This window comes from Aquila chrysaetos, chromosome 16, assembly GCF_900496995.4.
Source record: "Aquila chrysaetos chrysaetos chromosome 16, bAquChr1.4, whole genome shotgun sequence".
Taxonomy (NCBI): Eukaryota; Metazoa; Chordata; class Aves; order Accipitriformes; family Accipitridae; genus Aquila; species Aquila chrysaetos.
This window is the reverse complement of record NC_044019.1, coordinates 13,618,304-13,645,179: the sequence shown is the minus strand read 5'-3', so window position 1 is coordinate 13,645,179 and position 26,876 is coordinate 13,618,304. Positions and strand designations below refer to the sequence as shown.

Here is a 26,876-nt window from a genome sequence, read left to right as displayed (position 1 = left end):
CTTTCTCTACCTGTACTCTGGAAGCCTGCTTTCTGAACTGCTGTATGCTTATGAGAGAAGCCAGTGAAAAGCATGATAAACTTGGAAAAATTTTAGCTGTGGGAACAACTGAGGTCTGTTCATTGAATACTTGATCATCTGGTTGTCAGGCCACAGATCTGTAACTCAGCGGTTTGGGATTCTGTCTTTGGTTTCCAGTGTCTCCATTTTTTAAGATTCAGCTCAAGAGACCATGTGCCATTCTGTGTTTGCAGAGTTCTTAGCTCAGTGGGTCCTTAGTATTTCTTGGGGAATTTATATGAGACTACCATCCAAACAACCAACATTTAAGGTTAGCTTCATGTTGCATTTAAGATGATCTAACCTTACACTGCTGCAGAAAGACAGGGGTTTGTTTCATCCTGTTCACTCTCCTCTACTGCATCACATCCATCTACCTTATCTATCTATGCAGCAACAAGGCTGCTGCTTCAGGTTGCAGAACTGATGGAAAACTCATTAATTTGGGGGGTGGATTAGTCATCATTGGAGGAGTGAAAAGGGGACCATCTTCAGTGGAAGCTCACTGCTAGATTAAATACAAATTTGAATTGCGCTTTGCTTACAGGGATTTACAGAACTTCCCTGGGTGCTCAGCTTAGTAGTATTTGCATGTATATTTTAAAACTAAGGCTAAGCAACTATCAAATGGAATGCAACTCCTTTGTTACAGCATGCTAATTTTGGAAAAACCTCACACCAATTTTATCAAAGAAAGAGAGATCAAACCTCAATCGGGGCAGTTAAATACAAAACCTTCCATCAACATTCCTACTGGAAAAAACAAAAGGGTTTTTCCAGCCATTAAAAAAAAAGGTGAACTCAGATCATTACATACAATATGCACAGCTATCCTAGTGAACATTTATAGCAATCACTTGAAATTCTGATGTCACTCGCAATAGATATATCAGCTGGTAGTTTTAAAAACTTGATCGTATATTAAAAACTATGACCAATATTGTTTTCTGTGCATAGAGATAAACATCCTGCTCAAGGATCTGAACTCCTATTTAAAAACAAAACCAAACATTAAGAATAAAAAGCACTCAGTATGGTTCTGAGACACATATGTGGCTACATTGCATATTCCCTGCCTACACTGGCAGTGTGGGAGCTCTGTTAGTCATCTAATGCGCATATTTGCTTGGCACAATGCCTCTACTTTCTTATGCAGGCAAGAAAGATGATCACTGGTTTATTGTATTCTTACATCTTCATTGCATATTCATCAGTCAGTATGACCAGGCCTTCCCAATTCAAACTACAAGCTGTTAGGAGACAGACCAGTTCAAAGTGAAGCCCAAGCACTGGAAGGTTGTTAAGCACGTCTGTAAAGACAAGGGCGACTTTTAGATTCATGCTGCTTAGACATGTTTTTTGGTGGGACCTAACAAAATGTTTATTTTAAGAATAAGGACTTCTTGTTGAATAGAAGCCTAATTTAGTTTTGTTTTCAACCCCAACACAGATCCTTTTACTATCTTCAAGGGCACTAGAGGTTCTCAGCTGGCTTGCTTTAACTGTCCTTCTCTCCCTTCATTCTGGAGGAAACTGGAGCAGAACCTGAATTTAGTGTTCAAGTAAGGCTGTCATAAGACCTCCTTGCCCAGACTACAGCAGGATCACACAGATCGCATCCTTCTGGCATCCCAGTTTCATTTAAACTATACAAAACACATACAAGAAAGGTGTGCTTTTTTAGTGCACTGTTGACGATGAAATCCGAAGAGGAAGGGAGGGAGGCAGAATTTTCAGGTGCCTCAATGTTGTCAGACCTTGAAGGAGTGACTCTGGCCATTTCCCCTCCCAATGGCCCTGGATGCTGCAAATTAGTATTTTACCATGAGATACTTCATGATACAACCTGCTTTGTATAGAATTAACAAAGCACCAATTCAGTTGCTTTCTGACACACAAAGGAAGAAGTGCTTTGAGGGGAAGTAGCTCATCCTGTTTCTTAGATATCTCAGTGGTGAACCCACTTAACGCTGACTACTGTATTTATGTCAAGGGGAAGTCTCATGCTGCCCCACTCCACTATGGAAACTGGCAAGGCCAGCCTTCAAGGGCAGCCTGCGACTGCCTTGTAGGACCTCTTCCATATTTTAAGTGCCTTCGGCAATATGGGCTGCTACATCTCTGCTGTTTTTGCCCCAGATGCGCACAAGTTTAGATTCCTGAGGACTGCAGTGCTTTGGTGTAAAGTCTGCTGACTGCACTCAGTGTGTTAGTATTTGAAGGGAACAGCTTTTGACAAGCAGGAGTTCAGAATTGGTAAGATCTGGTCTGATCTAGTGGAGCTCTGTCTTTAAATTCTATGATGTCAAGACAGAAGAAATATGTGGGAAGCATCCACAATAATCAACCATCTCAAGTTAATTAGCAATTAATTTAGTGAGCTACTGAAGTCTAGCAAAGATGAATCCTGAGAGATTCTGGTCACAGTTACCCTGATGTAAATCTAGATTAACTCCTAGAGAGAACATCAATCTCTATGACAGTTACTTCAGATTTACACCCAGCAACTCTGAATTTGTGCACTTGTTTTCACAGCCGTGTGGGAGATCTGTCTCAACACAAATCAGCTCTGCTCTCCTGCAGATTCCACAAGGTACACAGAGTTACATTTCTGTAAAAATCCAACCTCAGTGAAATGGGGAAATTAAATTCTCCGCTCTGATGAAACCTAAGCCTCCCACATAACAGACAAAAACCCTGCTACAGAGCCAGCCACTACAAGTGGTCACAATATCCTCCTCAGCTCTCAGTCTTCAGGCAGTAAGGATAATTCCCTCTCCCTTGATTTCATGAAGCACAACAGCAAGCATCAAAATTACTACATTCTTCTGCCTAGGACTCTTACGCGTATTAAGAATATCAGATCCACAGAGAGTACAGTTTTGAGTCCAGTCTCACAGCCCTACCAAAATCCACATAGAGTCTTTCAAGGTCATCTTTCTAAGAGGGTAAAGAGGGGGTAAACACCTTCTGGCCATTAGCACTGCCCCATATGATATACACTGCAGCTGCGTCCAAGAAATCTGTTATGAAAAAGGAGTTATTGTCCTGCCACACAGCCCTTGGCCCTTCTACCAACTCTACTCAGCTCTGCATCCCCATTTTTGCACAGCCATAACTTCTCCCTTCCTTTACCCCTTTAAGCTAACCACTGGATTAAAATGATATAATGCCCCTTCCCACCCACATGAATCTCAATCCAAGTAGTGCAGCACTGCTTATGAAATTCTAACTTGATTCAGGTAAGAAAATGTTTGTATTCTTCTGGGTGAGCCAGAGTACAGGTCATAAGTAACAAAGAGCAGAAACAGATCACAGGCAACATACAAATACAAGTGCTGTAATTCTGAATTCAGCGTATGTCCAGAGAGCTTGTCAAATGGTTTGTGGAAACATTATGGAGAGATACTTAGAGCCACTTTTGCTAGATGGTTTAAGTTCACCTTAAGAACTTGCATCAAACTCATTCATGTGGGGACTTTTTAAGCAAACTATAAATCTCCCCATACCAGCCTAACTTCGAAAGAATTGGACACATTCCTACCCCCATTCCACTGACAATTATGTTTGCACTGCAGATCCTGTCTCACCTGGTTTTGTCCTTCGCAGGAACTGGCTGTCTGAAGGAACCCAGAATCTGCTTGCTATTCCTTTGTTTCCTGCAGTAAGTGGGGTTGATAGTGTTACTCAAAATGATCCAGCAAGCTCAGAGCACAGTCTTCATGCATTCATAAGGATGTTTCAGAGCTGCACTTCATTTTGGAATTTTTTTTTCTGCTCTCATGTACAATATCACTCTGAAGACTGTTTTGCCATTAAATACTAGTGTGGATTCATGATCTCTCAGCACTGAGACTCCATCAAAACAGCCTGATCAGCTTATGAGCAAGCATCATACTAGCAAAGCATATGGCATGAGTAAAGGTAGCCAAAATTTTCATGGTTCCCAGCATTTGTAGAGTTCAAACAGCGTAAGTCAAGTATATCCACAAGTCAGTCAACCCACAGTAGAATACATGGAAGAGTCATCACTAAATAAGCTTTTGTCTTAGGTAGTATTCTAAAATTTCAAAAAATTAAGCTATTTTCATGGTTAATGCTAGACTGGGGGGGGTGCATATTTTTAATCTATAAAATTGCTTGAAAAGGGACAGTCATTTTAGAGTGAAGCATTTTAAAGGACCCAGTAATTCATTTACTTACTTAAAAAAAAAAAAAGATAAACAGCCAGGTTTTTACAAGAAAGATTAGTTCTCACTTAACTATTTAAATGAAGTGGCCAGAAAGTATTTGGCAACGAACAACTTGAAAACAAACTAGTAATTTTTAGGGTGGCACACTTTGAAAGGTAGTATATAACAGCTAAATAAATGCTTATCTTTTATAAAGATGACATTTTAGCTAAGCAATTCTACACAAAAGAATTTCTTCTCCATAGGCCAGTTTCATTCTTATAATTAGACCTCCCCAAAACTATTAAAACTTTTATGAACTTGTCTACAGATACAAGTTATGTCACAGTATAGTAGCATGAGTATTTTAAGAATAGCTGTTCCAGAATGAGTATGTCTGTACATGAAGTTGTTTAGAAAGTTATTGAAGTTACTGCACAGTGACGTTATATGGATAACCTGTAAGTAGTACAGAATATTGTAGCATCCCACAAATAAAAACAATTCAACATTTTTCTGTCTGAGATGAAGCAAAAATAATCTAGCCTCCAGATGTACCAAGTAAATCCCACGGCACCCTATAATGCTTATCTCAACCTCCATAAAATTACTGGGCAGAAATAAAGTTAGAATTACCCACAAATGTCAGGTGTCTTTCTGAACTTAACTGCGCTTCACCAACAGGTGAGACAGGAATTCAACTGGTTACTGAGGGCTGGGCATGAATATCCTGCTTAATTTCTAGAAGACTAACTGGACACAAAGCAATCTGTCTTTGTACCGTTTCTCTGGGATCTCCCCAGCTGACTCATCCCCTTGCCTAAAGTACAGCATGAAAGTAAAACAAAGTAAAACAGAATCTCTCACATTATCAGAATCAAAATTGCTTTGTATAGTAGCAAGAGATAGACTAAAAACAAAATTGGATGCCAATTTGCAAATTGCCGTTTGATTTCCAGGAAGCTAATCCACCAAGGAGCATACTGCACCCTAGAGAGTCCTTAATGAATAGTGTCACATTTGCAATAGGCTAGTTAAGGTTGTGTCAGCATTTACATTATAAATCCCTAATTATATGTTAGCAAAGCAATCCTGAAACTTACTGAAACATGATATACAGGGTTCCAGTCCAGGAAGACAGACTCTGGGAGGGAGGTGGGCAGAAAGTCTTAGTATCAGGGTAGATTGGATTTCATGTTTTAATTTGGAAATACAAAGGAAAAAAAAAAGGGGAAAAAAAGAAAAAAAAAAAGCTTGGAACCATTTCAAGTTCCAAAAGCAGAGAACGTTTTGGTAGGCATTTAAGGCCAAATCCTGGAGGTGGTAAATGCCCTTGACTCTAATCTCAGTGGGACATATGGGTGGTTAGCATCCCCCCCAAAGAACAAGGGATTACCAGTGTCCAAGTACTCATTTTTATCAATGGGCATTAAAGCACGTAGCTGTTTCTGGGGTCTGCATCACAGTCCATCTGTACTTGCTCTATTATTCTTGGTTTAGAGAGCTCGATCCCGCTTCCATCACAGGGCTGATGATGTCTACAGTCCAGGGTCAGGAAGATAAGCACTGTAAACTTCCAAACATGATGAAATATACAGTGCATATACAAGAGCTTTATGCACAGAGTATACTTTGCTTTAGATGGAGCATTACTCTCCCCTTGATGTTTATATGTGGCGTATTTCACAGTATCTTGGCACTGTTTCTTTAATTAGAAAATATATAATATCAAATCTGGAGCTCCTACAGCTTCCAACCCATCAGCTGGAGCAGAGTGCATGCCTCTGACTTCTAATTCTTGGGAATGGATTGCAGTAGTGGGGAAGGGAAGCAGCATTGGACAGTGTTAAGGAAGTGGATGGAGCAGACAGAGGCACTTCATGACCATCCAAGTCTGCACTAAGTGGTCTCAGTACTAAAGTAAGGCGAGTAATGTTAAAGTAAGGATGGTAAGGTCAAAGTAAAGCCAGTAAGTGGTTTCAGTACTAAATGGAGGCCCATCTGCTGAGCACTTCCATCCTTTGCTGTCCTGAGGTCCAGGCACCAGCGCATCTAAATGCTCTGGGATACTCCACTCTGTATCCTTCAATATTTCTGTTACCTTCAGAGGTGCACATGTGCCCAAGAACAGCCTTCAGAGTGCCTCAGGCCTTGGCTGCAGCTGGGTCTGTCCCACTTGTGAACCCCAGCCAACTGGCAGTGGGTCATGGGAGGATCCTCCTTTTATCCTGCCCCATGCATTGTGGCTGTGTGTTCAGGTGACAGCAAAATGATATCAGGGCCCCAGGGCCATACCACAGCCTCCCCTGCTTGGGCTTTGCCAGCTCAGCATTGATTACTACCCCTTTGGAGCACCTACCCATGGAGAAACCAGTATGTTTCTTCTAGAGTCCAGGGCTGTAGCTTAAAAGGCAGTGGCAGACTGCTATGACTTTTCTTAGAGAGGAAGCTGGGTATAACAACTCAGGTCCTAGGTCAGGACTCAGGAGCTCCCTATCCTGTCTGATATAAGACTTCCCACATTAAGGCAGTATTGCCTTAAATTTACTTAATTGCATTAAGTATTTGGACACTACAATTTACAAGAGGGTCATATATACCTGCACATGAAATATGACCACACTTAACGTACCGAGGTTTGAAAAGCTTATCCATTTACAACATTAAGACCCTGTAAGACAACAATCGAGACACTCATCCTGACTAGCAATTACCAATTAGAAATCATACTGTAACTCAGAACCTTGCCTTTCACACATTGCTGTCTCCCCAGCATAAACCATGGCAAGCCTGACCTTCTTGCGTAATTCATCCCTTTCTACAAACAGGCTGAGTTTATTAGCATTGTAAGTCGATCTTAACAAGGATCTGATCAGAAAGCAGACAATGCTCTAGAAAGAGAACAGTTTTCTTGTTTCCACCATTGTACCAAATGGCATCTTCCTGTATGCTAAACAGCTGCCTTCTCAGGTTAAATTGCCCCATTGATCTTGGGGTGCCACACATCACTGAAGGGACCAGACCTGGTTATCCCAAAAGGATGAATGCAGCACCTCAAACCATCAGTGTATCATACTGTATCCATTTAGCCTATTGCTGCCACAGCCTTAAAAATTAATGAGTTCTCTAGGGAGTATACAGACATAATGCTCAAAGCAAAAGAAGCTGCTGCCAATACCGTTTTCCTCTCCCTAGACACCACTTCAAGTCAAAACAGAATAGTAGCTTCTGCCCCCCAGAAGAGTATCAGGATACTTTCAGACAGAAAAAATACCTATGCTTGTGTGGACAGGCCTTGAAATTTCACAACCTGCAAGCCATCACCATGTAGTCTGATCTTGTTCCCTCCACCATCTGGGGGATTTCTGCCATCAAGTTCAACATGAAGAGAAATTAAGCTTCATTTTGGGGTAACTTCTGAAGTTATTTTGGTCCAAGTTTTGTGAAGATGTTAAACCTTGCTTAGAAATAATGATCTGCATACAGCTAAAGGGGGTGCTTGGTTTCTCCAGCTCTAGTGCTGACTTGATTTCTCGCTTTTCCTTTTCTGTGCAGCAGTTAACAACACACCCACAGATATGATATGGCATATACACAGAAACACAGGTCAGCAAAGTCATTTATGTAAGGCCCCTTCTTTAAGGGATTATCTCACGCAAAGGGAAACATCAGCAGATGGGACTCTGCTTCTGCATCATATTCTTCAAATGTGAATGCCTGGCGGGTGCAGAGGAGGATAGGAACCATCACACTCTCACCCTTTCCAGACTTTGCTTTTCATTACATCACTGCACACAAAAGACACAGAAGAGAAACAGCTTCTTTTGTGTTTCAATCCCTTTGCTTCCCCCAAAACACTCCTCACATCAGTGTCACTGAGAAAGAGCCTGCCAGAAAAAGGTTTAGAAATCCTCAAACAAAATGAGTTAAGTATTCAGAATTATCATCAACTAACAGCTCCAAAATGATCTAATAAGAGATTAGCACAGTAGAGGAGCTTTAAAATTTACACTGATCTAAGGTCTGAGACCAGTTATTGAACAACAGGAAAAAAAAATGCTTCTCTAGGACAAAGGACCACTATCATGTAAATCACAGTAACTAGCAAGTGAAGCTTTATCTAGCCTGACATGTTAGCAGGATCTCAGATTTCTGCTCATCTCTACCTCTGGTAACTTATGAAGCATCAGCTCCTAAAATCATGCAGCAACTGAAGATGAAAGTTGGCGGTCACAAGCAGGTAGATGCAGTGCTTAAGTTCAGTATTTCAGGAAATGGCCTAGAAATGGCTAGATGGATTAATGTGGCATTTTCCAGGACCAATACTGGTTTCAAGATGATATTTCCAAATACCTGCTGTGTTCTCAGAATCAGAGAGCATGATGTCCATAGCAAAATGTCAGTTGCAAAAGAGGAACAAAACCCAGAAGCAAATGATTCCTTTACGTATCCTGTAGTAGTGGCCATCAGCTCATTTCAATCCATGATAAAGTCCCTTAGAAACAAGGGACTCTACAGCTTCTGGGGAAAAGCTGCTTCTTTCATACTTGGACAACATCAAACAGAAGCTGCTAATCTGAGAGGATGTAGTGGACAAAGAGGGCAGTTTGCACTTCCTTGGTTTGGAGCCTTTGTGGCAGGTGGTTACTCAGCTCTTAGCGAGAGAGAGAAATACATAGCTAGAGGAGATGACACTTGGGCTGGAGAGGTGACAGACACAGATGGAAAGGATGAGAGCCATGCACAGAGCAGCAGAGGTTGGTATGGGCTGAAAAAAGGAAGGAAGAAAAGCTTTTAGATACAAATAGGAAACCCTGTATTCCAAACTGGAATAAACATCCGGTTTCAAGGACAGTAAATCAGCTTAGAGATATGCTCTCAACTTCTACTCCCGTTCAGCATCAATAACTAAGGGAGTAAGTGGGATGCTTTTATAAAGCAAATTCCCAAATGACAGCAGACACTATTCCAGCTAGCTTTGGACTGCCTTCTCTTCCCCATGTAATCAGCAATCTCACAGGCACAGCTTTTCAAATCCCAGGCCACGAGATAAATGCCAGCAGACTGTGACAGAACCCAGTAAAGCCACAGACAGTGTTAGCAGGACCTGACTTTTAAGCAAGCTTGCCAAGCATAAGATAATATTTTTCTAAATCCTGGGTACACAGGTAATGGTCTCCTCTGTCCAAACACGGGAACCAGCACCATGCCTGAATGAGTATCTTACCACTGGCACAATTTTTTGGGTTAAAAAAATTTTTACGTAACATTGAAGTCATGCCCAGGACTAACACAAAGCAACAGTTCTCAATTTAATCTAATGCAAGCTAATATAGCGTAATCTAATCCACTCAGGGCTAACAGACTGAAAACTGATGTTCTGAGCTGCACAGAATACACTGCAGATAAAACATACTGTTGCTTAATTGCTGGTTCTCTCATTATCTAGCATCACTACAGAACTTTAGAGCACAGAATGTCCATTTGTGATCTGCTGCCCACTGGCAACACACAGAACTGCAGCAAATGGCCAAAACCATATTCAGTAGCAAGATCTACAGTGTTTCCAATCAGGAGTTTGAGGGCTTACAATGCCAGAGAGCGCATAGGTAATTCAAAAGGACAATGTTTTTTCCTAAAAAATTCAGAAGATACACTGTTGTACGTGATGCTTAAAGTTCAAAATGGATAAAAGTTAAGAACAAATGGCAGTGTCTACTTCAGGCAAAAAATACATAATTAAGAAACTAGAGATGTTATAAAACATACATAGCATGGAGAATGTTATACATGCTTGCAGTAATTTACCACAAAGAACAGAACACGTAAGGGTCTGAAAACATGGATTAAGACAATAAATAATGGGCTAAAACACACACAGCATTTGCGCTCTCAACTCCTTCTGTATGCCAGTGCAAGTCAGGCATCATGTAAGTATGTGAGAAGTCCCCCTCTAATTTAAAAAACAATGTTCACTATTTTAATTACGTGGCCGTTCTAAACGGGCTCTGAAGTGCAGAAGCAATTACCAGCAGAATAAAATAGCCATTACATGCTTTTTAGTCACAGGATTTGTTACAATAATTCACGAAGCTCCCAGCAGTTTCATAACAAAGTAGTCACATCTGCAGTTTCACAAAAATGATCATGCCTGTGCCAATGTTTCATCTTACGAATGTTTGCAGGCTCCGATTTCCATGTTTAGAAGAGGACCAAAACAAGCTAACTACTTAAATTATTCCACCTCTCTGGCTTACTATTCTCAAACTTAAGGAGCAAAGGCTTTGGTCAGTGTAATGGAATGGTGGCAATGATCTGTACTGGCAAGGGAGGCTCTGCTCCTAAAGGAGACAGCTACAGCCAAGCCCCAGGCTGGTAATACACACAGAGACTGAAAATGAGGGAACAGATGCTGTTGGAGTACCAAATGGAAGATGTTATGGAAAAGAAAATAAACAAATTTAGCCATACTCAACAAGTCAAGATACAAGAAGGAAGCAGCAAGTCTCTGTTCCTAAAAGTAAAAACAGCTCTGCAGAGCCATCAGAAAAAAGTATGGTGTGATGAATAAAATGGATTCCCTCTCCCAGAATCTCTGGATGATGCTAGGAAAAAATATTAAGCATATTTTATTTACCTGTATTAAAAACAAACAAACAAAACCCCCAAAACCAAGAGGCAAGAGTAATTCAGTCAACTGACAGTAAATTCAAAAGTGGTATCATATATCCAAGGGAATGCTTCAAACATCATCTCTGGCAAAACAAGTACTCTCTTACAGAAGCTAAATCGAGATGCCTAGCTTGCTTCTAAGTGTCCTGACCTAAACAGTATGACCTAAATCTTGCAAGAGTGGAGAAAAATGAAACCTCAAGCCCATAAGGATTCTCACTGCCATTACCAGGCCTGCAATAGTCTGCCTGCCTTATTATTTTATGGGAGTATATGCCTGTATTTTAAATAGCCCAAATTTTGGTCAAGTCCAAGGCACCACTAGGAGTTGCAAAATTTCATTAGTGATTGAGAAACACATGGAATGCATCCAGGGAGATCCAGCTGCCTGCCTTTTGAGTATGTAGCTACTCAATAGCAGAATTGTAAGAATAGGTCTCCAGAGTGGCTGTGTGAAAAAGCTTCTGGTGTTTGTGTGCTGTCACCACAGCTGCACATGACAACTGTAAACCTACAACCCACAGACTGCTTGTGACAACCCAATTTTCAAAGACCAGCTGGGATCAGTGAGCAGGTTCAAAAGATTGTTCTGCTCCCCCATGCTTTTCTCAACTCCTCCTCTCCCCATCTCCTTGCCATTCACTTACAACTGTCATTCTACACATGTGAAGTAAAGCTGCGGTCCTGCCAAGCTCGTGGGAGGCAGGAATGGGGCCACAAAAAACAACCCTTCTTTAAGACTGAAATGAGGTAAGTATCTGTCTGCCAACAACAACAACAACAAAAAAAAAAAAAAAAAAAAAAAAAAAAAAAAAAAAAAAATCTCATTACTGTTGGTTTAGCCCACCTCAGCTTTTTGAATCCTGCCTTCCAAAAGGATCCAAAGCTTGTTATAGTCCAATGGAACCTTCCCCTTACCTCACATTCATAAAGTATTCACCTCCACCTAAAAAAAGTCTGCAATGCTGTTAGTTGCTAAAAATCTCCTGCCATTGAAGCAGCAGGAAGAGAAAGAAGGTAGTAATTAGAATGACCTGCTTTTACAGACTGCAAGTCATCTATTATGAAAATAGTTATTATTTATAGCACCTGAGAGACACAGTTCAGAACAAATGCCCTCACCATGCAAAATTCTGAGCTTTTTTCAATAGTTTTGGTTATTCAATGATATCTGAAAAAGCTCTCTGTGTCTTTACAAAATGCCAGCATTTGTATTCCCTAACAAACTCTAAGATACCATTAGGGGCTTGTGATACCGCTGGTGTTCCAGAGTATACTCTCCCACTGAAGGGGAGTAGCAACCATCCGCAGGGAAAAAGGAAATGTTTGTCTCTCAGGGTAGAAACCACAAGGATTGCTACTTTCTGGGGTGTGGAATTAGGGGAAAAAATGAGATACAACTTCATTTTGGAAGTGAGGTATGCGTTCATCCAAACAAATTCATCATCTAAATTCATCTAAGCTGCCTCTGCTAAAAGGTGAAATTAGCAGAGAATTAAACTATACATTAAACAGTAACATAAGTAGTATGTTGTAGTTTCGATAATAAAAGAAGGTATGCACAAAGTTATTATTAGTAAATACAAATGGTCCTGTAAGCTTTGATTGAATCTTTAAGGATGTGAAAGTTTCAAGTTTCTGCTTCTAAGAATGTCAGAAACAATATAGGCAGGTTTCAAAAAAAAAAAAAAAAAAGAGAGAGAGAGACCCAGAAGGAAGTATAGATGACATGACTGAAGGTAATCACAACATTCCAAATTATATCTCCTCAATAAAAATATTCTTTTCTAAAAGATTTTCAATTTAAATTCAACTTCAATCACAATTTTAGAGTATGTTTTAACTCACAGGTCAACACTGAATTTGTTGGAATACTTCTTTTGACTCTCATTTGCAATGATTTCATAGGCTGATATGGTCCCACAGTGCAAATACTCCACTGTCAAATACTTAGGAGCTTGACATGAAAAACGTAACTTACAACTCATGTATTACAAAGAAAATCTAAAATACTTACTGATTTTTACCAAAATTCCTTCAATTAATTTACAACTTTTTTTCTGAAAGGATAATTTCCTTCAAGCATAGTGTTTGCTGCTTTGCATGCATCAACAGCCCTCACTGTCCCATGCCTGCTCCTTTGCCACTTATTTCAAACAATTTTATACTTTACTGACTTAAGTTTACAGACTAGTGGTATTCTTACACCACTTTTCAACATCTAATTCTTAATGACACATAATGCAAGTTATCTTTACCTGTACCCCTTGCATTTGAGTAAAGGGTATACATCTCCAGACACACAGAACTCACAGGATCTAGGGAGACTGTGATTTCTAGGTATAACTGTGATTTCAGTAAACATGCATTTCAAGAAGCAGAGTCACTTCTCTGCTGTGCTAGTAATACAAGAGCCATCATTACCTGAATAAACAGCTACAACTCTAAACAGAAAGTATTCTTCTAAACAGAAAGTATTATGTTCACTATACAGATACAGAACAAAGGAGTGGATATCTAAGAGGACATTTAACCTTTACTTCTCATATTGGGTTTACAGATGAAAATACTTATCTTTACCAAAGCACACATACTTTGAAGATCTTTGTGCTTTTGTTACACTTCAACTTGCATTGTTATTGGGCTCCTTTTGTTGCTTTATTCTCTTTCAGGTTTAGATGTGATTTCACCAACTTCTGCAATAGTAATTTACATCTAAGAGTCTGTCTACACATGGCTACCTACTAGAATAGCCATCCTGAATATTTAGGTATACACATTCCCATGTTCACAGTCTAATTCTGTAAGAGGTGTGCACATGTGGAAAATAAGCTTGGTACACTAATGTTAGCAAATTTCCATGTGTAAATTAGCGCTCCATTTCCCAATGAAATACATCCATCTCCGGCATCTCTCAGGGTCACATAGGAATGAAAGACAGGATTTGATCACTGCCTACTTACAAACAGAAAGATACTTTGAAAGATTGCTTTCTGCATTTAGTGTTTCTTACAAGAACTGTGTAATAAAGGCGAAAGGAAATGGAAGCTGGAGATAAGATTCTTCAACTTTTTGAAATGGCAAAATCTAAGTCCACTGGATTTGTCCACTAAAATATCCACTAATATTGGAGCAGTTATCAATCTTGTATCTGCCAAGTATAGTGTTATTTTTGTATTTAATATTGGAGTTACAATTGTGTAAGATATTTCAAGGCATAATACACAGTGTTAGTGTCCTAGCCCCCTGCAGAGCCCTTTTTACAGACTTGTAACCTGTTCCCTACTGACAGGGCTCTATACTGCAAAAAGCCTCAGTGATAAAAAAAGACTTTGCAAGGCTATGGACATCATTCATATGAAATATTTTGCATATTTCATGACATCAATGATTTCATGACTCTTGTCAACTGCAGGTTTCAAACAGCATTCTGCAAATGAACTAACATCTTTGGAACACACAGCTTTTAAAATGGAGAGTCCTTTGGAACCAGTAGTTTCAGTCATGCTAGAAAGCTTACACCATCCATTTCCTGTATTTCCTAGCAGTTCTAGAAACAAAGTAGTTCAGAAATGATGGGTGCACATCTCAGGTTCACCAGGGTAAATAAAATTCCTGAAGTAGAAGGATTCAATTCACACTCACATGTAGAGAAAACCTAGTTGCTCCATAGCCATATTAGTGTAACTGAACAGAAACAAACACATCTACACAGGTCCTGAAAGCAGACTCTAGGCCACTATTAAGTTTCTTCAGTGCAATAACTTCTTGTAAAGTCAAGGACATTCAGTCCTCCTTAAGACTTACAATTTCAGACTAGACTACGGTGCCATCTTATGCTGTCAGTGTCTGCCAGGAACTCTGGAGCTCTATCCTCCATCAGCTTCTTTAAGGAACATTCTTATCTTGCACAAAACTGCTGTCTTCAGAGTCCTGGGTGCTCATCAGCACTTTTAATGAAACACGATCTGTGGACAAACGAGCAGTAGAACAATTCTAGTGATATATGAATTACAACATTTGAATGATTTAAAAAAGCAGTGCAATTAAGACTTGCTGTGTCGTAGATAATGCAGTTTGATGAAGTGGTGTACGCACACAGAGATCAGTTTGGATAGTGACAGGTTAGCTGTGTGCGTGACAGCGGGCAAAACTAGCGAGTAGGCTCTGCACACTTCAGCTATAAGTAACTTTTCATTTAAGCTTTCAAAACCTGTCTGAACCTCTGGCACATCAGAAGTACTAAGCTTGCACACACAGGTTTATGAAGATAGGTAGGTATCATCCTAAACAAATTCATGCACATATAAGATATTACATGCAGTTGTCACTCTATAGCACACATTGCTACTTGAAGCCAGCATCATATATTCAATTCTTTCAGAAAAGATGGTCTAAATGACTTTATTATACTGCAGTGATTGACAAGGCTAGTCTGAAGGTGTTTATCTGATGATAGATGAGGGAGATCAGAATCTACCTGTAACTGAAGTGAGTTGTTTACACCTGAAGGGTGAGTTTGTGTCAAAACCAAGAGTTCCCGATAACACATGCAGTTGTGTCTGCAGATCAGCATTGCTATAAAAATGCAGAAGGTTGCACTAGCTAGCTGCTATACCCATAAGCACAGTACTAAAACACAGAATGAAACTAGTTATGATACGGAATCACAAAGAAAACAAGAAACGGGGAGGGGGGGTTGTGCTAGAGGTCCACCTCCTAAAAACACTAAATATTTTGGGCAGCTACCCTTGACGTTAAACCAGGGTCAGACTGTTACTTTCTACTACACCAGTCTCTTAGAGCTGTGAACAGGATTTGAGCACCATTGAAACAAGTTATGAAAGGCTGCTCCTGCCCCAAACAGGTTAGCAGTCAAGTTACATGCAGCAAGCAGATCACCAAGCAAGGAAGGACTAAGAGGAAAAAAAGACACAAACCAAGAACATAGAGAACCACTTACTGTAATTCTAGCTGGTCACAAATCTGGAGTCTTACAACGCAGGAGCTTGAATCTGACTTCTAACATGCAAATTATAACCATACTAGCTCTTTAAAATGTTGCTCAAAATCACAGGTCAAGTTGGTTCTGTACCGTTAAGGGAGGAGTCTGAAAAGAGCCAATAAAGAATTACTGTGCCTGAGCTCCATAGTGAGATAAAAAAATCCTGTCACCTTCCAGAGAAATTCAAAACCCTTGCCTTTCTTGAATATCATGGCTCGCTCACTCTGCGGTAGCACACATACATATAGCATACACATACTCTGCATCTCTTCTGGCCTTATTCTGCTAAAGATGTTTTAGTACAGATCAGGTCTTCAGTTCTTAACTTTCACTTGCATGTTTTGTTTGTAGGGAGTCTCAAATATCCTCTAAAGTAGAAACACTTTATATCTGAAAACTAAAAATAAACTCTTTAAAGCATCAGCTTAAACCAAGAACCCATGCCCTAGCATAGGTTGAATCTTGGGTCCCATCAGTCACACTTTGCCGTGGTTTACATAGCATATGAAGCGAACTGAAAGAGAACTGTGATAGCAAAATTCTCAGTGATTTTAATAAACACGGGATTCTGTCATGCACCTTTTAAAAAGCTACAATTCAGAAAGCCTCTTCTACAAAAGCCTACAGGGCTCTAGTCTCCACCAACTCTTCTGCCTTTTGACTCAACATCCCACAGGACAGAGTGATCTAGTTAAGCAACTAACAACCAACAAAACCTAGGAAAACTCCCTGACTTTTGGAGAGGGTTTGTTTGTGGACAATTGTGAGGTAAAGCCAAGCAAGTGGAATTCTCTAACGTAGTCCATTAGGCAAATATACTCATTTTATTCTAGAAACAGAGATTTCCTAATTTGTACATTAATTTCACTCCCTTTGTTGAACAAACTTAACTTCCCTATCTCATCTCTTCCGTTGACAAGCCCAAACCAGAGCTAAATGGCTGATCGTTTGAGGCAGAAAGTCAGAACAGAGTTGGTTTTTTTTTTTTTTTCCCCTCCTATGCTGCAAATCAGTGTAATTCCTCCTGCTGCAGCAACATCCGCTTTTCCAGATACTGAGAAAGCAGATACTGGAAAGCATCCTGCTACATAATGGAATTTTGAGATCCAGAAAACAAAATAAATGCTCATAAATAACTTTTCTACCCCCCCTTTTTAAGACATAAACTGCGTAACAGAAAACAGCACTTCCATTTCAAACCAGTTTAAGTACTTAAAAGCTGAATATGTTTATTTGCTTTTCTGCTTTGTACTTTATCAATATTAATACCAAAAGATGCATGCTATAATCATTCAGGTTTGCATTCTTGTTGTGTATTCTACCGTTTATCACACTAAATTGTTACTAAATTGATTGTCTTGCTATTTAAAGGCTCTTGTTCTAGTTTTACATGCATGACATCCAGTTGGCAACTCTCTCTGCAGTGGAGCAACAAACATTTTAAAGCTTAGCCCTTAAACCACAATGATAACGCTAAATGAGAAGTAAACCCCCCTCCAAAACCAACAACAGAATACTACAAAGAATAATGCCTATTCAATTATAACAAAATGAATTAAACAAGTGAACATGATGTGCTTACCTTCCTGCACATACCTACTGAAAACACTGGGACTCATTTTATGCAAATGTCAAATAAGAGTTATGGTGTCCATTTTATTCACATTCAAGTCAACAGGCTAAATTTTCTCTCTCTCAATGGGCACATATTCAGCCCCTGAAGAATCCTTGGCTTCAGATACACAATGCTAATTCAAATATATCAATGAAAACATTGGCAAAAGCACTACATTCTGCTACTCCGAAGGAACAAATTGGAAAACAAGCGTAGGGCAAGCAGAGAGTAAATTTTTACTTCAGATATTCCACACAGTAAAATTCTGTCACGCACCACACAACTTCTGCTGAAATCAATGTGAGCTCTGGGTCTATCCAAGATTTGAACTCGATCCGATAACTGTAATTTGTACAACAAAAGAGCTATCTCAAACTGCCTAACAAAACACTGTGATCAAACCAAAAAATTGCTTCCTCACCACATACAACACTCATGAAATAAAGAGGGTAAAGCAGCCACATTTCTTTTGAATAAGTAATTTATTGCTATAACACAAGCACAGAATCTGATGCTCAGCTGTAAATCTTTGCCAATCAGGTGGCAGCCAGTGGAGCTGGATCCAAACCTCAGAAACTTTGTAAATAACACTGCAATACCAAGGCTTAACCTACTAAATTTGTTTTTCCTTTCCAAATATAACGTAAGAATCACAGTCTCAGTGAAACGCAATTACATAACAAGATAACCATATGCAGAGTTTGAAAAAATTCTCTGAATTGCAAAGAAGCTCACAGGGCACATATGAAGCCTCTTCTGTTCGACCCGTAACTCCACCAAAATCCAGCTGCACATAAGTCTCCAGCTTCCTAACACTTTATTACCTACAACGCCAACTATCCTGCTCTCAGCACTGCCATCTAGTAGAAAGTGGCAGCGCACCACGGGCTGCCTGTCACATCAGCTCAAAAGCAGCAGTATTCCCGGAAAGCATCGCAAAGCTGTTGCTGCTGCTAAAATTTTAACTGCGGCCAGTAGTTAACTACCGACCACCGGTTTGAAAGCAGCTTCCCCCACATCCTTCCCAACCGAGATCCGCTAAGCGCATCCACCAGCGTCTGCTTCGCCTATCTTGGCGTGTTCTTCGGCTGGGGAAAACAGGGAAAATTCGTTTTGCGAGGACCTAACCTTCTGCACGCCGCCACCACGCCCCGGGCCCTGCGACCGGCTGGCGGTAGGCAGCGGGGGGAGCGGGCACCTCGGGGGTGCCAGCGGCGCCGGAGCAGACGGGCTGCCGGCCGCCCTCAGCGCTCCTCGCTGCTTCACGGGCGGCTGCGTAGAGACGGTGGGAGCGGGCACGCACCGCCGGCTGCTCCCCCACCCGCCTCCCCAGCCCCTCGCCCGGCAGGCCCTACGCGCATCGGCCGGGATGACGCGTCTTGCCCACCTCGGAGCACCGTCCTTCCCCGGGGCACCGGGCTGCTGCATCTCTGTGCAGCAGGACGAGATAGGAAGCGCCTGCAGAAAAAGCCAAGCAAAGGACCTGCCCTGCCCGCCGCCCCCGCCGCCGGCCGAAGGCGCAGCCCCCGGCGTGCAGCCGCCACCCGCAGCCCCGGGAGCGGCCGCCGCAGCACGGCATAGCCTTACCTCCCCTCCCTGGCTCCGGGGATCCGCCGCCGCTGCCTACCGCGCCCGCCCCCACCTGCGCCGTCCCTCCCAGCCCGGCGCTCAGGTGCGGAGGGAGCACAAAGGCAGAGCCGCCCGCTGCGGCGCGGCGAGGGGCAGCGGGCCTTCACACGCCGCGCCTCTCCGCCGCTGCCGAGCCCCCAGCCCGGCTGCGCACTGCACCGGCGCCCCCGCTCCCGCCGCCGGCAGCCGCCCGCACCCCCTCCCGCTACTGAGCGCCCTGCTCGCCTCAGCCCGCTGCGGGGCGCGCGCGCCGGCCGGTCCCACCATTTCCCCCCCCCCCCCCGAAACCGTTACGACCGTTAAAACCGTTACAACTTGCCCCGCGCCTCTCCTCAACCCCCCCTCGCCCCCCCCACCCCCGTCGCCGTGGTGCGGTTGGCGTGGGGACTACGAAGCGCCTCTCAGCCCCGGGAAGTTCCCCAGCCCCGCGGAGAGCTGAGGGGGACCCGCCGCCCCACATACCCCGCCCCCGCCATTGACACACACCGGGCTCGCCCTCCAGTGAGCGGCTGGGGCAGGCAGTCCCCCTCCGCCGGCCGCGCCGCCCCCTCAGCCCCCGGCAGACACGTAGACGCAAACCGGCACAGCGCCCTGCCTCCCCTCCGCCGGAGGCACGGACCCCTCGGCTCGGCGGTCTCCCCAGACAGAGCGGCCGCCGAGCTCCCGCCGTCGCCGCTGAGTGTGTGTGTTGGGGGGGGACAGGTGATGAGCGGGCAGGAGAGGAGCCGCCCCCCCCCCCCCCCAGCCGGTTCCCCCCTGAGGCGGGAAGGTCTGTGGTGCAAAACTGCTCCCGCCTTCCCCCCACCCCGTCTCTGCAGATGCCCCCCGGGAAGGGCTGCGAGGCTGGCAGCGACAACAGCCGCCCCCTCCCCCGGGAAAGCTGTTCTCCATCCTTCTCCCTCGCTCGCCTTCTTTTCAGCTCGGCCGCTTGACTGACAGGGAGCCTTCCAGCGGCCGCCCACGCGCGCTCCCGTTTCCCCTCAGTCGGAGAGGGAGATGGCGAAGGAGAAAGCATGAATGAAACAGCCAGGCAGCGAGCGGAGAGAAGCCGGCCCCAGCCCCCGGGAGAGCCGGAGCCGCCGCTGTCGCAGTGAGGAGCCGGGGGGCGGCGCGGCTCCGCCGGTAGGCCCAGGTGGGTAGGAAGGCGTGCCGTGGGCAGCTCTACGGCGGGGTGTCCGTGCCCCCAGCCTCTTCTGGGAGCCGGCGGCCGCTGGCTGCCAACGGTCCCCCCCCAGTCTCTCTTCCCAGAGGGGGCCGAGAAGCCATTTTAAGACGCAGCTACTCCGCCTCAGGGGCTTGTTCCTGCCATTCAGCCCCCACATTGCCTAGTCGCATCTGAAAGGTGGCTAGAGCACATGGGTCCCTGAGGTTCAGTGCAAATGCTTTAGCTAGTGTGGTTGACTTTGTGCTGAAGTGGATGAAGAGCGTGCCTCTCGTCAGTTCACGTTTGGGTAAAAAAACTTGGGGCAGAAGGTGGAACGTTGATGCCTTTTCAAACCAGAGCCATGACCGTGGCCTTATACGTAGGCAACGTGGCCGATTCCTCATCTTTTATAAACCTACTTTGCTCCACCAATGGCAACCGATTTCATACTGATAAAAACCCAGCACCTAATACCTGAACTAGGACTCTTGTCCAGAAGTAATAGGAGGGAGGAAAGGATCGCAAAGGTTTCTTTAAGCCACTTGCTTTTTCCAGTGATTCCTTGGTACTGTGGGATAGCCTTGTAATCCTTTTGTTCCTCAGATCAGTTGTCCCTAAAAAGGTTGTATCTTGTTAAACACATACTTCACAACTTCTGGCTGGAGACCAGAGGTTTTCCCAGTGCTTTGGCGTGAATATTGTTGAGGTTGATTTGTGATGTTATTTTTACTTAGCCTAACTTATTGGAGAGTCAAAGTATTAAATTTTCAGGTAATGGAGGCGTACTAAGTCAGTGAAATTACCTCAGTATCCATTCACTGAAGGTCAGTAATTCCTCTAAGTTACTTAATATATGATATATTTTCTTAATTTTATTTATTGGAATCCTGGATTGGAAAACCCAATAGTATTTATCTGTCTAAATCTCTCCTACAATTTAACTTGAAGAGGGCATTTTCCACTTCTGAATATGCATGGAATATTTTGTTATATGCTGTTAGATAAATTGCATGCTGCACTTGAGACGTATCTGCATTTGCAGTTACATAATCAATAAACATGGGTTTTCGTCCCATGAATCTAGAATCAGATTCTGAGCTGTTTTAAATCAGTATGCCTCCACAAATTTAGTGCCTGCCAGAAAATTTATATCAGCTGAAATTTTAGCCTCTGAATTTAAAAAAGCTGCTTGGGAGTCATATGATAAGTGTCTTAGTAACTTTATTTTTTAAATTTTGCATTCCTGAAAACTGAGTGCACAATAAAACATCATCAAGTAAGATTATAATTTAGATGGGTCAGTGCAATTCTTTACATATTCATTTTATAAGGTTCTTATATTTGTGCTAATAGTTCAACATGACTCACCTACAGTACATATCACTGCCACAGGTGGTGTAAACCTTCTTCCGAGTCAGAGAATGACTTTATGACCCAGAATTCTGGCAAAGAGTACTGTCCTAGTGATTTTCCCGATTAAGAGAGAAATGCAAGTTGGTATCAGTGCAGGGTGAGTCAGAGTTTGATGTAAGAGGCAAAACTGGACTCATCAGTTACTATTGGACTAGCTCAGTATCCTCTTCCCTTCCAAAAGTCAGTGGCATAAAAACCTGGAATGAGCCTGTGACTGGAACTCCTCTGAAGAGTTCAGAAAGACTGCAGTGAACAATTACCTCTCCTCAGTCTGAAACGCTCCTAGCTGCTGTACCAGCCATCTGCGGCTCGTTGCTCTGGGGTGCACAGTAGCTTTGCAGGGGGATGCGGCCAGCAGCAGTAAATAGTGGAGAGGCAGCAGGGCTTCTTTGCTTTACTCTGAGAAACCATTTTGCCTCTTGGGCTTACCAGAGTGCAGGAAGTATGACATTAAAACCAGATGTGCTGCTGCGTGTGGTTCTCTGTGGTTTTTTTTCTGAAAAACAGTCCAAATCTGCCCCAGCTGATTTTGAATAGCAAAATTAGGGTACCCTGTACTCTGCCAACTGCTCACTGTAGAGAACATGGTGGAATCAGTCAACCAGCTACTCTCTGTTAAAATTATGTCAGAAGAAAATGGGCCAACATATAGGGTTGGGTGTATGGCTGAGCCATGAGGGCACAAGGAGCTTGAATTTAGGCTGGTTGCAATCTGGCATTAGGGTTTGTTCTGGTGTTTGTCACCCTGCCAGTCAGGGTCTAGCAGGGTTAGGACTTGCCTTGAGTCTGTGGAGGGCAGTGAGAGGGAATCGTTGCTGGGAAAGGCAGAAATCACTAGCCTACCATAATTAGGAGGGGTTTAAGTGTGAGATGAGGTTGAGGTTAACATCAGACATGAGGCTGAGGATGAAAGTTAGAGATTCAGTGATCACTCAGCTGGGTTTATTGCCAGCTATGCTAGGGACTTCAGTGTTGATTCTGGCAGCAGCTTTCTGCTAGGCAGGCAGAGCTTGCTGACTTAGGGTTCCATCCTGGATCAGGGTTGAACTTTGGGTGTAGCACAGCTGATGAGCCAGGTTTGAAGTAGTGTTCAGAAGGTGCTACCTAAATAATTTTGGGGCATCCACTGATAAGGTTGTGGAGCAGAGGCTGTAGCTGAAACTTGGGTTAAAGTTTGATCTTGCTGAGAGTGAAGCATTTACACTAAGCTGGGTCTGAGGCAGCTGTTGGAGCAGGTAAAGGATCCTGGGTAGGGGTTAAGGGTAGGAATAGCTGTGAATTTGTAACATGTGAAGTTGGTACACTGTCATATTTGTGTTCTTGTTAATGCTGTATGTCTGTTTGATTTCATGGCTCAGGAAGTCATTAAAAAATCTAGTCCAGCTGATTTCTAAATGACTTTTTTTATTTCCCTTTCGACCTTCCAACTGCTTGCAGCAAAGAGCTTGCAGCATGAGGGATGTCGGTTGAGACTGCTCTCCTGGACTGTCTTTGGTACAGAGATATATATATTCTTTTAAACCTCAGGTTCATAAATGCAGATCAGCCTTCTGAAGGTAAAAAGTCAATGAAGGTTTTAGTTTTATGACAAGAAAGACACACTGAGGTCAAAATGTTACCTGGGGTGCACTGGTGAGATTGCTTCCTTTCCCTGCATTTCATCTGCAGCAAAACAGCTGGCCTGCACTGGCAACTATGACTTTAACACCAGCCCAGATCTCCTTAAGATGTAAGAGCAAGCCTGTGGAATCACAGGCACCATTGCAAGTAATCTTTGTGGGGTTTTTTGAGGATCTGTGGCCAAGAGAGTAGGAGCAGCTTTCTGCAGCAAAAGCCCTTTCCAGACACCAAGGTGACACCCTCAGAAGAATGATGAGCTGTTCAGCTGTAACTCTCATGCTTCTTGTTGCCACTCAGTTGTTCTTTTTAAGAAGGAGGATCCCATTGACAACATAGCAGATAGAACAATGCAGTCTCTAGTGGACTTGCGTTGTCTTGGGGGAAAGTAGCAAAGTAGCAGTTGATAAATAATGCAACAGCTCTGGGCCTCGCTCCCAAATGGCTCAGTTCTTTCAAATTAGCCAAACCTGCTGTATTTATCTGGCCATGTTGATACATATGGGCCGCATCCTTTGTTGTTTTTTTTTGTTTGTTTTTCCACTTTGCAGCATAAGGAAAGGATTAATCCTGCTTCCAGTGAGAAGAGTCCAGTGGAACCTGGCAGACTTTTATATTTCTTTTCCCTCTCCTGGTTACTTCAGCCTGTGTCTTCTTTTAAACAGGACAGATCTCATGCAGAGATGGTGGAATAAAAGAGCCAGGAGGCTAACCAGAGATGGCAGAGAGAGCTGGTGAAGTCCGTTGTACACTGATGGGAGAAATGTTTCCAGCCCAGCTCAGTAGTTCTGCATCAGGTAGGTGAGGTCATACAAAATGAATATATCCACATTTCCTTAAGGCTTCTCCAAACCATATTAGGGCCAGTTTACATTTGGCCTCAAAGTCAGGTCGTATCATAGAATCATAGAGTGGTTTGGGTTGGAAGGGACCTTAAAGATCATCTAGTTCCAATCCCCCTGCCGTGGACAGGGACACCTTCCAGTAGACCAGGTTGCTCAAAGCCTCATCCAACCTGGCCTTGAACACTTCCAGGGATGGGGCATCCACAGCCTCCTTGGGCAACCTGTTCCAGTGTCTCACCACCCTCACAGTAAGGAGTTTCTTCCTAATATCTAATCTAAATCTACTCTCTTTCAGTTTAAAACCATTACCCCTCATCCTATCACTAGAATCCCTGGTAAACAGTCCCTCCCCATCTTTCCTGTAGGCCCCCTTTAAGTACTGGAAGGCTCCTATAAGGTCTCCCCAGAGCCTTCTCTTCTCCAGGCTAAAAAACCTCAAGTCTCTCAGCCTGTCTTCATAAGGGAGGTGCTGCGGCCCTCTGATCATCTTCATGTCCCTCCTCCGGACCTGCTCAAGCAGGCCTATGTCTTTCTTATGCTGGGGGCTGCAGAGCTGAAGGCAGTACTCCAGGTGGGGTTTCACAAGAGCAGAGTAGAGGGGGTGAATCACCTCCCTCAACCTGCTGGTCACACTTCTTTTGACGCAGCCCAGAACGCAATTGGCTTTCTGGGCTGTGAGCACATGTTGCCGGGTCACCTTGAGCTTCTCGTCAACCAACACCCCCAAGTCCTTCTCCTCAGGTCTGCTCTCAATCCACTCATTGCCCAGCCTGTATTTGTGCTTGGGATTGCCCCAACCCATGTGCAGGACCTTGCACTTGGCCTTGTTGAACTTCATGAGGTTTGCATGGGCCCACCTCTCAAGCCTGTCAAGGTCCCTCTGGATGGCATCCCTTCTTCCCTCCAGCGTGTCAACCGCACCATACAGCTTGGTGTCGTCGGCAAACTTGCTGAGGGTGCACTCAATCCCACTGTCTATCTCACTGACAAAGATGTTAAACAGCGCCGCTCCCAATACCGACCCCTGAGGAACACCACTTGTCACTGCTCTCCACTTGGACATTGACCTGTTGACCACAACTCTTCAAGTACAACCATCCAGCCAATTCCTTATCCACTGAGAAGTCCATCCATCAAATCCATGTGTCTCCAATTTAGAGACAAGGATGTCATATGGGGCAGTGTCAAACTCTTTGCACAAGTCCAGGTAGGTGATGTCTGTCACTCTTCCCTTATCCACCAATGCTGTAACCCCATTGTAGAAGGCCACCAAATTTGCCAGGAATGATTTGCCCTTAGTGAAGCCATGTTGGCTGTCACCAATCACCTCCTTATTTTCCATGTGCCCTAGCATAGTTTTCAGGAGGATCTGCTCCATGATCTTCCTGGGCACAGAGGTGAGACTGACTGGCCTGTAGTTCCCCGGGTCTTCCTTTTTTCCCTTTTTAAAAATGGGGGTTATGTTTCCCCTTTTCCAGTCAGTGGGAACTTCCCCAGACTGCCATGTCTTCTCAAATATGGATAGTGGCTTAGCCACTTCATCTGCCAGTTCCCTTGGGACCCACTGATGCATCTCATCAGGTCCCATGGACTTGTGCACCTTCAGGTTCCTTAGATGGTCTCAAGCCTGATCTTCTCCTGCAGTGGGCAGTTCGTCGTCGTCCCAGTTCCTGCCTTTGCCTTCTGTGATTTGGGCGGTGTGGCTAGAGCACTTGCTGGTGAAGACTGAGGCAAAAAAGTTCTTGAGTACCTCAGCCTTCTCCATGACCCAGGTAACCAGGTCTCCTGTTTCCTTCCAGACAGGGCCCACATTTTCCCTAGTTTTCCTTTTACCACCGTCATAATCTCACCATGTATCTCCCCATCTCTTTCCTGTCCCGAGGTAAGGCAAGGAAGAAGTGATGGAGATGGACTTACTATGTCCAAGTATCCTCAAACTACCAAGAGCAGGTCCCTCAGTAATGGAGAGTTAGTTGGGGTTTTTTTTCTACAAAAGCTTATTCCAAAAATCCTGATCTATTGCATGTATAGTTATGTTTATTTTGACTTTGAGCTATGCCCTACTGTGTCTGTTGTATTTTTTACAAGTTTACCTTTCATATAAAAAACTATCTTTAAATAAATGTCCATGGGACCAGACAAGATGCATTAAGGGTGCTAAGGGAGTGGTTTATGTCAGTACAAAGCTGCTTTCTCCTATCTTTGAAAGGTTGTGGCAACTGAGGGAGGTCCCTGGTGACTGGAGAAAAAGGCAAACATGATGCCCATCTTCAAAAAGGGCAAGAAGGAAGATTTGTGTTACTGCAGGCTGGTCGGTCCCACCTCAGTCTCTGTGGTGGTTATGAAGGAGATTTGCTTGGAAGCAATTTCTAGGCACGTGACAGAGAAGATGATGATTAGGGAACATCAAGAATGGGCTTACCAAAGGCAAACTATACCTGACCAGTCTGATTGTCTTGTATGATGAAAAGTTTAGTTCAGGGAACAAGAGGAAAGCAGTACATGTCATTTACCTTGATATTAGCAAGGCTTTTGACTTAGTCTCCTGTAGCATCCTTGTAGACAGCTGGGGAGGTGTGGAATGATAGGTGAGCTGCAAGGTGGATGAAAAATTGGCTGAGCCCCAGGGCTTGAAGGGTAGTAGTCAACAATTCAAAATTTATCTGGTGACTGGTTATTAGTGATGTTCCTCTGGGGCTATTGC

The 26,876-nt window shown here is 43.5% G+C and overlaps 1 protein-coding gene across 8 annotated transcripts in view; it reads right to left on the bottom strand.

Annotated features, from left to right (window-relative positions):
- PTPN5 (protein tyrosine phosphatase non-receptor type 5) overlaps positions 1-19,330 on the bottom strand; it is an 86,018-nt gene extending 66,688 nt beyond the window's left edge. For 2 of the 8 annotated variants that reach the window (XM_041129271.1, XM_041129272.1), the window contains exons 1-2: positions 15,868-18,897; positions 14,712-14,872 (exon numbers count right to left, since the gene is read on the bottom strand). The gene's annotated coding sequence lies outside the window, so the exon portion shown is untranslated. The other 6 variants (XM_030039666.1, XM_030039667.2, XM_041129270.1 and 3 more) reach the window with 6 other exon arrangements.
- Positions 19,331-26,876: the final 7,546 nt, after the last annotated feature.